The sequence below is a fragment of the Macaca nemestrina genome, chromosome 1 (genome assembly GCF_043159975.1).
Source record: "Macaca nemestrina isolate mMacNem1 chromosome 1, mMacNem.hap1, whole genome shotgun sequence".
Taxonomy (NCBI): domain Eukaryota; kingdom Metazoa; phylum Chordata; class Mammalia; order Primates; family Cercopithecidae; genus Macaca; species Macaca nemestrina.
The window spans coordinates 185,897,016-185,911,466 of record NC_092125.1 but is presented as its reverse complement, the minus strand read 5'-3'; the positions used below and the strand labels follow the sequence as shown (position 1 = coordinate 185,911,466).

Genomic DNA, 14,451 nt, shown 5'->3' with positions numbered 1-14,451 from the left:
TAAGGACTGTTATTTCCATATGACAAACAAGGAAACTGAGGCCTTGAGGAGGGTAAAGTCACTTGCATAAGTTCCCACATTGAAGAACTAATGAGCTAGGACTCAAACTCAGGTCCAGCTGGCAGGTCTGGGTTCTTTCTGCTGTCCCTGGGCCTGGCCCACCAAGCCACCTTCACCCAACCAGCTGGTAGGAAGTACAGACATGAACAGACGAGTAGGGGCCAGTCTTTGAGGCCCAGGTTCTGAGCTGTCGCTGGGAAGGAGGAGGGGTGTTAGAACTTTAGCTGTGGTGCACTGTCAGAGCTGCCGTATGAGAATAAGAAAGAGGTCGCCCTTGCCAAGGTAACCCCACCTGGCTCATGGCCTCCCCAGTCTGTTTTCACTGCCCAGGCTGATGAAACCTTGCTCCCTGCCCAGGATCCCCTCCTCTGCATGTCCTCTGACTGGAAACCTCTCTCCATCCACCAGTTCACACTCCCTTTCGCACCCGGCTGTAGAGGGTCCTTCCTTCAGGAGAACTTCTCTGAGCCATGGACTGCACAGGTCCCCTGCTAAGTGCCCCCAAAGCACCTGACACTTCCCAGGCCAAGCACTCCCCATTTTATTACTAACACTCGTCCTTTCGGCTTGAGGATGAATGCTCTGAGGGCAGGCAAATCCTCTGTCTTTGTCTTGACTGTTCCAGAGTGCAGTGCCCAATGCACACACAGTAGATGCTTGAGGAATACTTGTAGGATGAATAAGTGAATGGAAAGCCACGTGAATCGCCCGTCACAGGACCCCCACCCCGAGCAGCTCCCTGCCAGAACCCAGTACCTCCCATGATGCAGAGCTGGGAGGAGCTGGGCCTGCAGGACCCTGGGCCCAAATCATCTATCAGCACTGCGTAGGGGTGGAGGGCAGCTTGCTTCACAGGAAGGCTTCTCCGGCCTGGGGGACATTTCTTCAAAGATTAGAGCCTGCCAGGCTCTGGCTGAGATTTATTTATTTATTCTCCTTGCTCCATCGGCAGCACCAAAGCCATGCTGACTACCTCCCGGCTTCCTGTTCAGTATTCTGAGTCTCCTAGGCCTCCAGCACTGAATCCTGTCTCCGGACACTGGGCTACTGAGCAGCAGGCATCCAAATAAACACAAGGTTTCCTGGAGCTGGGGACTGGCTCTGGGCTGGGAGCAGGGACCAGGGCTCTAGTCACCACTGGACCCTTCATTACGAACCTCTGGGTGAGTTATTTTCCTTCCCTGGGTCTTGGTTTACTCACCTTTGAAAAGAACTAATTTACACATTCATTGAACAAATATTTATTGAGCACTTATGTTGCAGATGCTGTTCCAGGCCCTGGAGGTACAGGAGTGAACACTGCAAATAAAGATCCCCACCCTAAAGGAGCTTTCATTCCAGCAGGAGAAAGCTGACCATAAAGAAACAAGAAGTAAACCATCCAGTATGTTGGAGAGTGATAGTTGCTATGGAGAAAATAAGGCAAAGAAGAATATAGGGTGTGTGTGTGTGTGTGTTCGTGTGTGTGTGTGTGTGTGTGTGTGTTGGGAGATGACATTTTATTATTATTATTTTAAATTTGTTTAGAGCTGGGACCCTGCTCTGTCGTCCAGGCTGGAGTGCAGGGGTGCAATCTCTGCTTGCGGCAGCCTTAGCCTCCTGGACTCAAATGATCCTCCTGCCTTAGCCTCCCAATAAACTAGGACAAGTTCATGCCATCACCCCCTACACCCCCACCCATTTTAGATAAGATGTCCAGGTAAGGCTGCAATGAGAGGCGACATTTGAGAAAAGGTCTGAAGGAGATGAGGGAGGGAGCCATGTGGGTATCTGAGAGAAGGGGGAACTGTAAGGGCAAAGGCCCTGAGGCAGAGCAGGCCCAATAGGTTTGCAGCCAGTGTGGCTGGAAATGCATGAGCAAGGGGTAGTGGGGCAATGGACCTGTGTTAGACAGGGACCCAACAGCAACCAGGTGGCACAGTGCCAGTGAGATGAGTTCCAAAGAAGGAAATTCAGCTGAAAGAGTGACTGAAGAGCTGTGACTGTCAGGATATTCACGAAGGTGTGGGCAGGCCATAGTGAGGCAGCAGGGAGTAGCTGCATGGGGAAGCTTACCTGTCCCTAAACCTTTAGGGGAAGAGAGGGAACAGGGACCTGGACCCGGTAGAGCCACAGGCTTGAAAGGGAGCACAACCATGGCTGAGCATGGCCTGGACCATGGCAACGCCAGGGAAGGAGAAGGGTGGGTGGAGGTAAGAAATATTCAACTCCCTTTCCCTTCTGCCTGTCCATCTCCTGCCAGGGAGGACGACACAGGAGCCCAGGTGGTGCTGTGTCAGCTTATGCACAGGGCAGGGCAGGGAGAGCGGAAAGTGGATCTGGAGAGGAAAGTGGAGAATTTCCAGCACAAGGGAGACAGATCGTAGTGAGGTGGGTGGTGGGCAGGGCCTGTAGAGTCCTGTGGTCTTTGAAGGCCTGTGGCTTCCTGCAGAGATGGGAAGTCACAGGGAGTCTGGGCAAAAGAATGCGGAGGGAACTGTGTTGATAATGGAATCTAGGGAGGCAGGTGTGAAGCAGGGAGGTCCAACTGAAGATGAAGGCAGCTCTGCCCTCTTCCCTTCCCCTCACCATCCCCCCATCACCCACCCAGTGCCCAGCCACAACTCAAGAAGCACGGACGTGGCCTCTAGTACAGCTGTCGCCTGCCCCGTGGACCTGGTGGTGCTGCCCACACCTCCATCTGCCCTGCAGTGGGCTGGCTGAACTCTCAGTGCTTTCCTGGGTGGGCATCGGGAAGCCTGACTCACCCTAGCTTTCTTTCCTTCTTTTCTCTGAATGCTTAGTTTCTCCACCCAAAGACCACCCTTAAAGATCCTAGTGTTCCTCCTCTGTCCTTCAAGTCATGCCAGGAAATGCTCATAAATCCGGAGCCACCCACATGATGAGATTAACATTCTGCTGGGTAGGTAGGGAGGCTGATGGCTGGGACTGGTTGGGGCTGGTCCAGAGGCTTGGGGTCTCCGGGAAAGGAGTTTATGTGGGGTCCACCCTGTTGGAGGGCAAAGGGATCCCTTGGATTTTAGTTTTCAGTACAGCTAAGTCCAAGGGAGCTCAGAGATGCAGATTCTGGTGCTGTGGGCTTTGACCCAGACCAGCTGTGGGACCCACTCTCTGGGCCACAGGGTTCCTCTGAAACATGAGGGTGTGGGAGTACCTTCTAGCTCTGGAAGACTTATTCCAGGAGTCCAATATTTCAGAACATTACACCTACCATCCCATGATTTCAACAGTCTATGTTTCCAAATACTTTACATGTGGAGGCTCATTTATTTTTCTTCAGAGCTCTGTGAGGACAGCATTATTGAAAACCCAAGGCTCAGAGCAGTAAGTGACATCCCTTGTTCCCCAGTGATGGGGCTCCATACCCAGGGCCTCAACTCTGCCCAGGCTTAATGTATTAAGTTCTCTCTGCTTCTGCTGTGAATCTTCTATTTCTATTCTTCAGTAACTACCTCTGATTTCGTAAACTGAACACACTCTGTCTACAGAGGAAAATAATAAAACATATTGGAAAGTCCCAGAGAATCACCTACACCAACTTATCCTCAATTATAAAGCTCTGAGCAACTTTAAGGTGATGGAGGAGATGACAGAAGGAACAGGTAATTATCAGGTGGTAAGTGAATGATAAAACACAGAGGTTGGGGGCCTCAGAGGGGGTTTCTGACCCAGCCTGGGAGTCGGTGAGGGAATCACAGGCTTCAGCTGGGTTGTGAAGATGAGTAGCGTTGAGAAGGAAAGCGTTCACCGCAGGCTGTGCATGGTAGCTCACATCTGTAATCCCAGCACTTTGGGGGGCTGAGGCAGGAGGATCCCGTAAGGCCAGGAGTTTGACACAGGCCTGGGAAACACAGGGAGACCCCATCTCTAAAAACAACAACAACGAAGAGCCAGATATGGTGTCATGTGCCTGTAGTCCCAGCTACTCAGAAGGCTAAGGTGAGAGGATGGCTTGAGGCCAGGAGTTCAAGGCTGCAGTGAGCTATGATCTTACTACTATAGTGCAGCCTGGGCAACAGAGTGAGATTCTGTCTCAAAAGAAAAAACAAAGAAAGAAAGAAGAAGAAAGTGTTAACTGCAGAAGGATATGGAGGAGCATGGTGTGTTTAAAGATGAGCCAGCAGTCAGGGCTGGAAGACATCCAGTAGCGGAGGGTCTTCAATGTCATGCCATGGACCAGGCACTCAACCCAAGCAGCACACACGACCCTCTCTACCTGATCTTCAGACAGTGGACAAGTCACCTGTGGTGGCTGGAATGGATGAGAAATCAGAGACGAGCGGACTGAGGCCCATGGAGGGATAATGGTCTACACGGAAGGCGATCAGTCAGCGGTAGCCTTGGTTACCATTATCACTGTTATTGTTATGAAGCAGCTGCTTCCATTGGTTCGAAGCATGTCATTTTTACTTTTCCTGCTGTCTCAGACCTGCCCTGCTGACACAGCTGCCTAAACTTCAAAAGGCAAGTCTCCATTTTCATTTGCAAAATCAGTACGAAATTCCTAGAGGGCCCCTCTAATTCCTCTGGTCTGACCGCACAGCAATTACCAATTTGCAGAGGAGGGAGGGGGTCTCACAGGCCCTCCAGCAGTATGGGGACCTCTGCTCTGCCTTGGTCCTGGGCAGTAGCCAAGGAGGACTGGATTGGAGGGGGCACCTCCAGGTGGCCAGGGGTGGAAGGAGGAGTTGAGTGTGGGAGTGCTCAATACTGATGAGAGAAATCGTAACACGCCTCTCCATTCGTCCGCTAAGCCACCGGTTACCAAGCTTTCAGAGACAAACAGCAGCTGAAAGGGCAGAGATCTGACCCAGTTTCAAATCTAGGACCTGCTACATGCAGGCTGTGTGAAGTTCTTATTCTGGCTCTTTGGGGCAGGCCCTTCTCTTCCCTTTGCTGCGTCTCAGCTTACCCATCTGCCAAGTGGGGTGTATATTTGTCCTGCCTGCTTGAGACTAGCATTCTAAAAACCTCGTGGAGCAATACTGCCCTTCCTTAGGACACATACCCACACCCACACCCACACCCACACCCACACTTTAAGAAATCTCTGTTCCCTAAGCACTGGGGTGGGTCCCAGCTGCAGGAGATGTTCTGAAGAGAGGCTGGAATTCCGCATGTGTGGATGAGATTTCCGTTCCCTCTTCAGTCTTCAGTATGGACTAGTGCTAGGCTTTGTGCTGGGTGCTGAGGCCATGGGACCAAATCAATACCCTATCCATCCTTAACGATGGATGGGTGGAGCAAGGGAGGAAGTTCCGGGAAGACTTGCGACAAGATCAAGTAACATTCATTAAAGCTTGGGCTAAGGGATGGACAAGGTGCTATGAGAGTCCAGCAAATGTGGAGGGCCACAAACAGGATTCACAAAGGAGGTGGCTCTGCAGCAATCCCCTGTGGGGGCATACATTTGCCACACAGAAGGGAAAGAAAAGGAATTCCAGGCCGTGTCAATAACCCATGCAGAGGAATGGGGGCTGGGGTGAAGCTGGCATGTTCAGGGCTGTGTCAGTGACAGCAGGGGCTGGAGTGCAGCCTGTGGCTGGTGGAGGTGGACATGGGATAGACCCAGAACAGGAAGTCGAGGTGGATCTGGGGCTCAGACTTTATGGACAAAGGGATGCCACTGAATTTATTAAGCAGGGAGTGATCATCAAGCTTTCTCTTTAGAAGCTGCCCCTGGCTGCTGCATTGAGAAAGGCTTTGAGGAACGCTGACTGTAGCAGGAGACATTCTTGGCTCTGGACAAGGAGAGGTGAGAAGGCCCCAGTTGGGCCCCAGGGGCTTTGGGGAGGCATGGAGGAAGGGAGGAGCAGGTTAGAATTCCAAATCTTTCCTGGCTTGAATGTTTTAGAACTCTCCAACTCAGGGCTCTGAGGCTTTCCTGTTGCCCATCACTGCCCCCCTCCTTCCCCGACTTTTGAGTCTGCGCCTTCCTTCCTCCCTTCCCTTTTAGGAATCCTTGAGCCCCACTCGAGGGAGCGGTTGGACAAAGGCAGATGAGACCCAGAATGGCAGGAAGAAAAGAAGACTGCGTGGGACCGGCCTGGGACTCTAGTGCTGACAGTCCAGGGAACAGACACTCCTCCCAGGGTGCATCAAAGGAGACAGCTGTGCAGAACTTGGCCTCGCAGACAAAACTAAAATGCAGTGCCAACTTCTCCTGCTTTTTGCCTGTCTGAAGTCACAGGAGACACTTCCTGGCAACAGGATGGGGACGCTGGAGACTCTGGCACTGCAAGAGACTGTCAGGTGAGGGACAGTCCTTAGATCCTGCATGGGGCTTCTCATTGTGCAGAGAGAACGCTGAGCCCCAGAGAGGGCAGCAAAGTGCCCAAGGTCACACAGCAAGCCAGGGGATGCAGACGAAGGCAGGAACGATGGATCGGTCTGCTTCATTTGGGCAGCTCCGGTCTCCTATGCCCTCTTATCCCCTCCTTCCCCCTACCACAGAAAGGGAAAATGTTTTTAGACCCAAGGCAAAAGAATGTGAAACTGAAATCTGAGCCTTGGGTCTTGGGAAAAGAACACAGGGAAGTCAGACACATTCTGGATGAGCACAGATCTGCTTACACTGCAGATGGGAAATACTCAGGGCTATCCAAGGCCTCCTTGTTGTGCAGGTCTGACTCGGGAGGGCGGGCTGTGTGTGAAGCGATGGGAGCAGAGAGGGGCCCTCGAAGGAGCAGGTTAAAAGGGCCAGTCTGCTTCCAGGATTCACCTTGGGCAGAGGGAGGACTGCTCCAGCCTTTTAGCTCCCTGCCCAGAATCTTCTCAAGGAGCCTTAGGCTCATGCAGGCATTCCAGCATGGATCTGCCACCAGGGACCCACCAGGTCAGAAGCAGGGGTCCCTGCTGGCCACCACTTGTCCACAGCCCAAGCACCGTCCTGCCTTACCTGGAAGCTCACCTCCTCTAAGAAGGCCTTCCCTTCTGCTCCAGCCTATATTTGTCTTCCTCTTGTGTGAACTCCTGCAACTGGGAAGCACAGCTGCAGGCCAGAGTTTCTTTCTACCTGGGGCGTCTGGGGCTCCAAGTGACTGATGGTTGTGTAAGAATGTGTGTGCACACATGTGTGGGCAAAAGAGAGATAGAGATGGTGACAGAGATAGATAGATAGAGAGAGAGAGAGAGAGAGAGAGAGAGAGAGAGAGAGTGAGTCAGGAGTGTGGACTGTGCTTTGTGTTATCCCAGCCATCAAGAGACTCAACCACGGACTTATATTCACACACGTAACAAGCGTGGGTGTTTGTTCTTGGCCAGGTGCTGTGCAGGGTCCTGGGGAGACTGAGATTAATGGGACTTGGTTCCCTCCTTCCTAACACCAAGGAGCCCCATCAATCATTCTCCACGATCTGGTCTTAGACTGACTTGCCAGGCCCTTTGTGATCTGGTCTGGCTGTTCTTGTGTCTTCAATCTCACCCCCTTCCACGCTCTCTCTTTTACTTTTACTTCCCCTTGCTGCTGGAGGGTATGCACACATTGATCTCAGGCCCTGGGGCCCGGGGTCTGGGCTGTATCTTGAATCCTGAGCAGCCCTGACCTGAGGTAGGGCCCACTGGTTCTGGCCTAACGGGGAAAGGGGATGCTGTGTGTGGGTGAGACCATGGCACTCCCAGGCTTAAATCCCCCATGGCTCCCCTCTGCCCTGGGAATAACCATGAACTTCTTCAACACAAACTCTCAGAAGTACTTGGCAGGGACCTGTCTGCCTCCCTGGACTCCTCCTGCTCCCTGACCTCCTTGCTTTGTGTTTTTACAATCTTTATGTGCTGTCCATATAGTTTTTTTGAATGTGCAATTTGTTTCCTGCTTCAGGACCTTTGCACATGCTGGTCCTTCTTCCGGGTATGCCCTTCCCATCATCTCTCCCCTTTGCCTCCTTAACCTCTAATATTTCGGACAGTTGCTCAAGCACCACCTCCTGCACACTCCTTCCCTGATCCCCCAGATCCGCTCAGGGGCCCCTGTTTGAAGCTCTCCTACACCCTGGATTCTTTCTTCAGAGTACTCATAATTGTTTGTCTTTATATGCTTATGAGGTTAATAATTTGTTCCATGACATGGAGTATGTGAAGTCTGTCACAAGTATTTCATTCAAATCCTGCCAACTCTGTGAGGTGGTTCCCAATTTTATCCCTATTTTACAGGTGAGGCAAAGGAGGCACAGAGTGGTTAAGTGACCTTCCTGAGGTCACACAGCAAGTAAGTGGTGGATGAATGAAAATAGTCTAGCAATTTTAGCCATGTGCCAAACAGTCATCTACCGACTTCTCTGCAGACGTCATGAGAGTGGGGGCTATGTCAGTTTTACTCATTCTCATATCCCAGTACCTAGTCCAGGACCTGCCATTTGTAGCCACTCACTGAAGGGAAAAAGGGAATGGAGGAAGGAAGTGGGAAGGAAGGAAGAAGGGGAGGAGTGGCTGGTGTGCCAGCTGTTAGAGAGACATCCTTGAGCAGCCATTCCTACAGGAGCGGCCTCCAGATGCCATGTTTTCCATCCCCCCCAATACCCCTGCTCCAGCTCCTGGATCCAGGAGAGCCAGTGTTCAAAACCAGTCAGTGTGCTTTCTCAAAAGTGGATGGAAGGAGCACACTGGGAACCAAGATGTGAGCCAGAGCACTCACATCTGGGTTCCCAGTGTGAAGCCAGGGCAAAAGCAACAGAACCTCGGGATTAGGGGACCCTGAAACCGTGCGTCCAGAGGTCTTCAGCTGTGGGACCTCCCTTTTCAAAATACCTTCCCTTCCCTCTACCTCCAGCTCCCACCTCATCTCCTTGGTGGACAAGCCTCAGCTACAGGGAAGGACTTGTCAGTGTAGTGACAGGGAACTCATCACCTGCCTGGCTGCTCCACGCCCTCTCAGGGCATGGATGTGGCTGTGAAGAGGACCTTCCTTCTCTGGTCCTGAAATCTGCACCCAGGAGGCTTCCTCTCTGCTGGGGGAGCCCAACTCCACCCAGCCTGCTCCCGGGACTGGCATGTGCTCCTCTAGGGATGAGGGCCCAGTCCCTTCAGCTGCTCACTGTGGGACGTACAAGGAGGCCTCACTGCCCTCTTTTGTGGCCAGGCTCCCGCCATCCCCAGCCACACCCAGACCGGAGCTGTCCTGAGCCAGCCACTATCAGGGCCGTGGGCCCAGGAGCAGGCCTGGGAGGTCAGCAAGCCTGGGAGGCTTCCACCCCAGCTCCTCCCCCCCTCCTTTGAAGGGGATCAGGTTCCCCCACAAACATAATTGAACAAAAATATGAGAGAGAAAAGGTCTTTGTTCTCCCATTTACAGCGTCAGAAAATATGTAACAAATTAGCCGTTTATGAGGTAAGAGAGCAGGGCTGTGCGCTGCAGCGGCGAGGAGGGCTGTGCATAAGGGGGCCTTTCAGCTGACTTCAGGGGTCGGCCAGGCCGGCGGGCGCTGCGGGGGACCGGCTCGCGCTGCGGGGGATCAGCTCTGCCCCAGGCCTGCCAGCACGGCCTGGCACCCATGGGATGGAGGGCTGGGAGGCCCTGGTTGACCTCTAGCTTGGACTCTGGGTGAGGCTTGGCAAATGGGGACGTGGTGCCCACCAGCCCAGGTGCACACAGGTCTTGGAAGTCAGGTGGCCAGGAGGGGGAGTGGGGACGGCAGGGATTCGTTCCCAAACATGCCACTCACCTGGTCCCCTGAGTAACCCAGAGTCCTTCTCCTTCTCGGGACCTGTTTTGCCATCTCTGACAAATGATCATTCACAAGGATCTCTAATAGTTTGTCCAATGCTCTTGGGGCACCAGTGTCCAACTGCACAGACTTCAATGGCTTCCCTGCGGGTTTCTCTGAACCTTAGGAGCCGGGAGGTGGTTCTTGGTATTACACATGATTTTCCTCTCAAACACCTTTGATTTTTCTTCCAAGGTTTGTCCAGTGGAAGCATCAGCCAGTCATTAATTCCAGGGGAGGGAGCACGTGGAACCAGAAGGGGTGGCTGGCCAGGCAGAGGCAGCCCCTCACCAGGGAGAGCCTTGCCACAGCCTTTAACTTGCTTCACTGGGTGTCCAGAATCACACGGTGGGTGGAAAGAGAGCAGTTTGAATGACACCCGGTGGGCAGACAGTTTTGGTATTGAAGTGCTGGGATTTCACGTCCTCTGGATTGTCTCGCTGTGGCTCTGATGCCTTTGACATGAACAGCTCACAAGTCCATCACTCGCATTCTGTGGCTTCTGGCATCTCCCGATTTGGAGTTTCTGATTCTGTGGTTAGACCATATGTTTCCAGGGCCTGGGCTTTTCGTTCTTTCTAATTTTTTAAAAATGTATGATTATTGTCTAGAGACATTATTTTTAAAAAGTATAAACCATCCCAGTGCTGACAAGCCTGTTGTGGGAGGACTCAGTATGATAAGGCATCTCAGGGCACTAGCGTTTAGCCTCCAGTACAATCTGGCAGGACTAGGGCACAGGGCCAGCGGCCACCCTGCAGGCTCACAGGGACAGGACTCCGCTCTGCAGTGAGCCCCAGGGATGGGACTCTCCAGCACTTTTCCCTCCAGTCGCTCCAGGGCGGGAGAATCATGGCCCATGCCAGTGGAGTGTAAGGAATCCCCTGGAAAAGCAGGGTGCTTGAATATCCTGAGTGTTTGGTCTGCAGTCACAAACACATCGCTTTCCTGGATCTGATTTTATTTATTTTGATTGGATCTTTAACAGCTCTTTACAAGGCTGAAACTGAAGCCGCCTAAGGTCCCCGGGAGACTTGCTAAAACTTCAACTGCACCCAGTTTAGCAGAGCAACTTGAAAGTTAATCAGCGGTGAGGGACAATTTGCCTCATTATTTCCAGCCCTGGAATTTGGCGGCAGATGGAATTTGGGGCCTGGTGTGGACACGGCAATGAACACAGCAAAGACTGTCGCCCCTTGGTATGGTCTTGTGGGGTCTGGGCCTGGACGGGCTGATATTCCCTCTGAAGATGGGCCATGCCAGGAAGGATTTCTGACTTGAGGGAACAAGGGCAATAAGGCTGCCCCATCCCAGGTCCAGGCCAGTGTGGAGTAATCCTTAGATACACAATTCTGAGCATTATTCAGGCTGAGCCCTGCACTGGATTCTGGGGAAGCAGAGGTGGAATCTGATACAGTTGCATCCAATATAGGATGCAGACCAGAGACACTGGGGTAAATTCTCACAGGAGGGGAACACCTGTGGCTGGCACCTTCTGCATGAATCTGCAAAAGACAAATCTGCCCCGCTTGCCCTCACTTTCTCAATAAGGTCCACTCAGGCCCTTGACTTTAATGGTAACCCCCTCCCAGGCACTCCCACCTTCATACTCTGCCACACTCTCCATAGTACGTAGCACTGACCACCTTCTAACACACTATGTTAGTTCCTCGCTTATCATGTTTATTGTTTGTCACATCACCTTCCACAGGAAGGTAAGACTCTCCTCCCATGAGGGCAGGAATGCTTGTTTTGTTCATTACTGTATCTCCAGCCCCAGCACATAAAATGCGCTCAATAAATGTCGTGTGAACAAATGAATGAACTGTGTGGCCTTTTATTACCACTTACCAGTCCCAGGCCCTCCTATGCAAATGCAGTCCCCCTGAGCCTCCATCCTTTCAGCAGCTGGGTGCTGGTGCCTGGGGAGAAGGCAAGGCGGTGCTTACACAGCAAGTGCAATTGCTTACTTTACAGAAAAGCTCAGAGAGGGGCAGGGGACTGTCCAAGGTCACATAGCACGAGAACACGTTTAGACAGAGAGTGCGATATGCCTGGGCCTGGCCTACCCCAAGCTTAGTGAGGTACCAGGAAAGTGCCCCTAAAAGGAGGAAGTGGAAGCTCTCAGTGAGGTCAGCAGCAGTGGGCCTCAATAGGTGGGAATAGCAATGTTAAGGCAACAGATACCATTTATTCAATACTGAGAACTTCACACACACCACACATACACACACACAATCTTGCTTACTCTTCCCATAAACCAGGAAGGAATTATGATTTCAGTTTTTAAAACAATAAGACTATGGCTCAGAGAGGTCGAACAAGTTGCTAAGATCACTAGGGTAGTAGCAGGAAGTTCTGACCTCAAAGAGTTCTTTCCTTCCTCCTGGACCTTTGGACACCCACTGTCCTTGCATCCTCTGGGCATCTGTGTATCGTGATGGTGCCCTGTCTGGGTTCCCCTCCCCTTGATGCTGTCTTGCAGACCGTCCCCTTGCCCCATGAGCACAGGCTTTCACCCTCTGAGCTGAAAGGGCCTCCTGTTTCTCCCAGTAGTGTTCCAGAAATGCCAGGGCATCATTTTCACACGATGGTGCTACAGAGGCAGCAAGCCAGTCAGTGGCTACCCACCAGCGGCTCTTCTGTATAAGGCTCTGTGCTATGAAGTCTTGAGAGGTGGACAGAGAAACATATTAGCAGTAAGAGGCCCTGGGTTCAAGTCCCCCTATACATGGCTAGGGCCAATCAATTCACCTCTCTGAGTGTTCCACGTTCTCATCTGAAAAAATGGATATAAGAAATCCCAGGACTATTTGAGAAATGAGGAGGGGGTGCCCACAGGAGTCTAACTCAGCTACAGGACTTGGTTGTGGGAGCAGAAATGAACAGCCCCAGATATCAGGACTGGAAGGAACCTGATTGTTTCTCCAGGGCAGGAGTTGCCTTGGCAATGCCCCTGACAGGCAGATGCTCAGGGCTGTGCCATGCCTCTGTGGCAGGAGCTCAGTACTCTCAAAGCAGCCTGCATATCCTTGGACCACTCCCATGTCTAGAATGCTTTTCACACTGAACTTGACCCTGTCTGCCTGCCTCAGCCCAGCTCAGTGGCCCCTTAGGACTTGTCTGCACCCTGTGATCCTGGAAAGGCCTGTAGAGATTTAGGGCAGTAACTACCAGTGTCAACCAGTCCTTCTCCAGCATGGATTCCAGTATACCCCTCAACCCCGGTCACCCTCTTGTATACCCTTCAGGCTGTCACCATCCCTCTTCAAAAGCAGCAGATGCAGATATTTGAGGAAAAAAAAATTCTACAGGGGCTGGAACAATGAGGCGCTGCTGATTAACTCTCAGCCAACCAGAAAACGTAATGAACCTCACTGCCTACCCATGCGGCCCTGGGTAATGTGTTCTCTCTCTCATAGACATTCACACATAGACGTGCACAAACACCTGCAAGCACACACTCTCAGTCATATTCATACTCTAAAACACACCACTGACATCTTACACAAAGGTAAGTTTCATGCACAGACACAAATAGATGTACACAGACCCCTAGGCGCGCACACACACGCACACACACACACACACACACACAAACACACATTCCTCCAGTGGAGATTCAGCTCACCCCCGAGACCTGACCAATCTACTACACATTGCTCTGGGTTCTCTTCCTCCTTCCCACACATCTGTGGGCTCGCTCTTGGGAAAGGACTCTCCGCCTTTCTACTCTGGGCATCTATAAGTCCCAGAAATTAGGCCCCTGCCTGGTTTTTAGGTTCTGGAGTGAAGTGCAGATACCACCTCAACTATCTTGGCTCTCAAACAGGCTTTTCAGTACAGCGCCGGCTGAGCTCTGAGCTTCCCTGTCACAGGGGTGATGAGGGGAGGAGGGCAGATGGAGAATCAGGCTGTGGAATCAAATTCTGGCTTTGCCACTTGCTCACTGTGTGACTTTGGGCCAGTCCCTTGACCTCACTGATGGCATTTTCTCATCTGTAAAATGGGGATGTCTTTCTTGCAGGGCTGCTGTGAAAGTCGGAGATAACACACATACTATGCTCTTCATTTGTTAATAACTCTTTTAATCCTATAAGGTAGCTACTCTTATTATCCCCATTTCAAAGATGAGAAAACAGAAGTTAAATCACAATACATGGTTGTGATGATAATTTGTAGCATTGCCCTTTCCCAAGATGCCTTTACATTTTAGTTCTAGCAGCTGAGCATCAGGACACTAGTAATAACACACTTGCGAGTATTAGCAACTCCTGATCCAGGTGGTCTTGTAGAAGGCTGTGGCCCCAACCAGCATGTCATACAGAGAGAGTGCCGCCTGGCCACACCCTCCGCTCCTGGATTATCTGAGTACCTCCAAGCTGCCATCTTCCCTGAAGGCCTCTCATCCCAGGGGTGGACTCCTGAGAGAAGAGTGGTGATGGCGACATGATGCTGGTGAGGCATACAGGGCATTGAAGTGAGAGATGGGGCTGGCCCGGCAGATCCATCTGTGTGATAGGGTCTTGCCGTGCTCATGCATCCCCTGGGATGCCACAGCCTGGAGATGTGCTGCAGGCTGGGAAGGCAGAGGTACTGAAAGCGTAGCTGCACGGGGGAAGCAGAGGCAGAAAATCCGCCAAGCTGCTGCAGCGTCAGCACATTCTTGGAACAAATGTACTGAAAAGCT

At 51.9% G+C, this 14,451-nt stretch overlaps 1 protein-coding gene and 2 long non-coding RNA genes across 6 annotated transcripts in view; 2 read left to right on the top strand and 1 right to left on the bottom strand.

The window, feature by feature from the left end:
- LOC105495006 (TraB domain containing 2B) overlaps nucleotides 1–14,451 on the bottom strand; it is a 254,818-nt gene that overhangs the window by 71,178 nt on the left and 169,189 nt on the right. The gene's annotated exons all lie outside the window — the stretch shown is intronic.
- LOC139362381 (uncharacterized) lies at nucleotides 4,445–6,153 on the top strand. Its single transcript, XR_011621189.1, has 3 exons — nucleotides 4,445–4,524; nucleotides 5,731–5,815; nucleotides 6,017–6,153. It is a non-coding gene; the product is annotated as an uncharacterized lncRNA (long non-coding RNA).
- On the top strand, nucleotides 9,462–10,888 carry LOC105495004 (uncharacterized). Its single transcript, XR_011621188.1, has 3 exons — nucleotides 9,462–9,598; nucleotides 9,957–10,109; nucleotides 10,750–10,888. It is a non-coding gene; the product is annotated as an uncharacterized lncRNA (long non-coding RNA).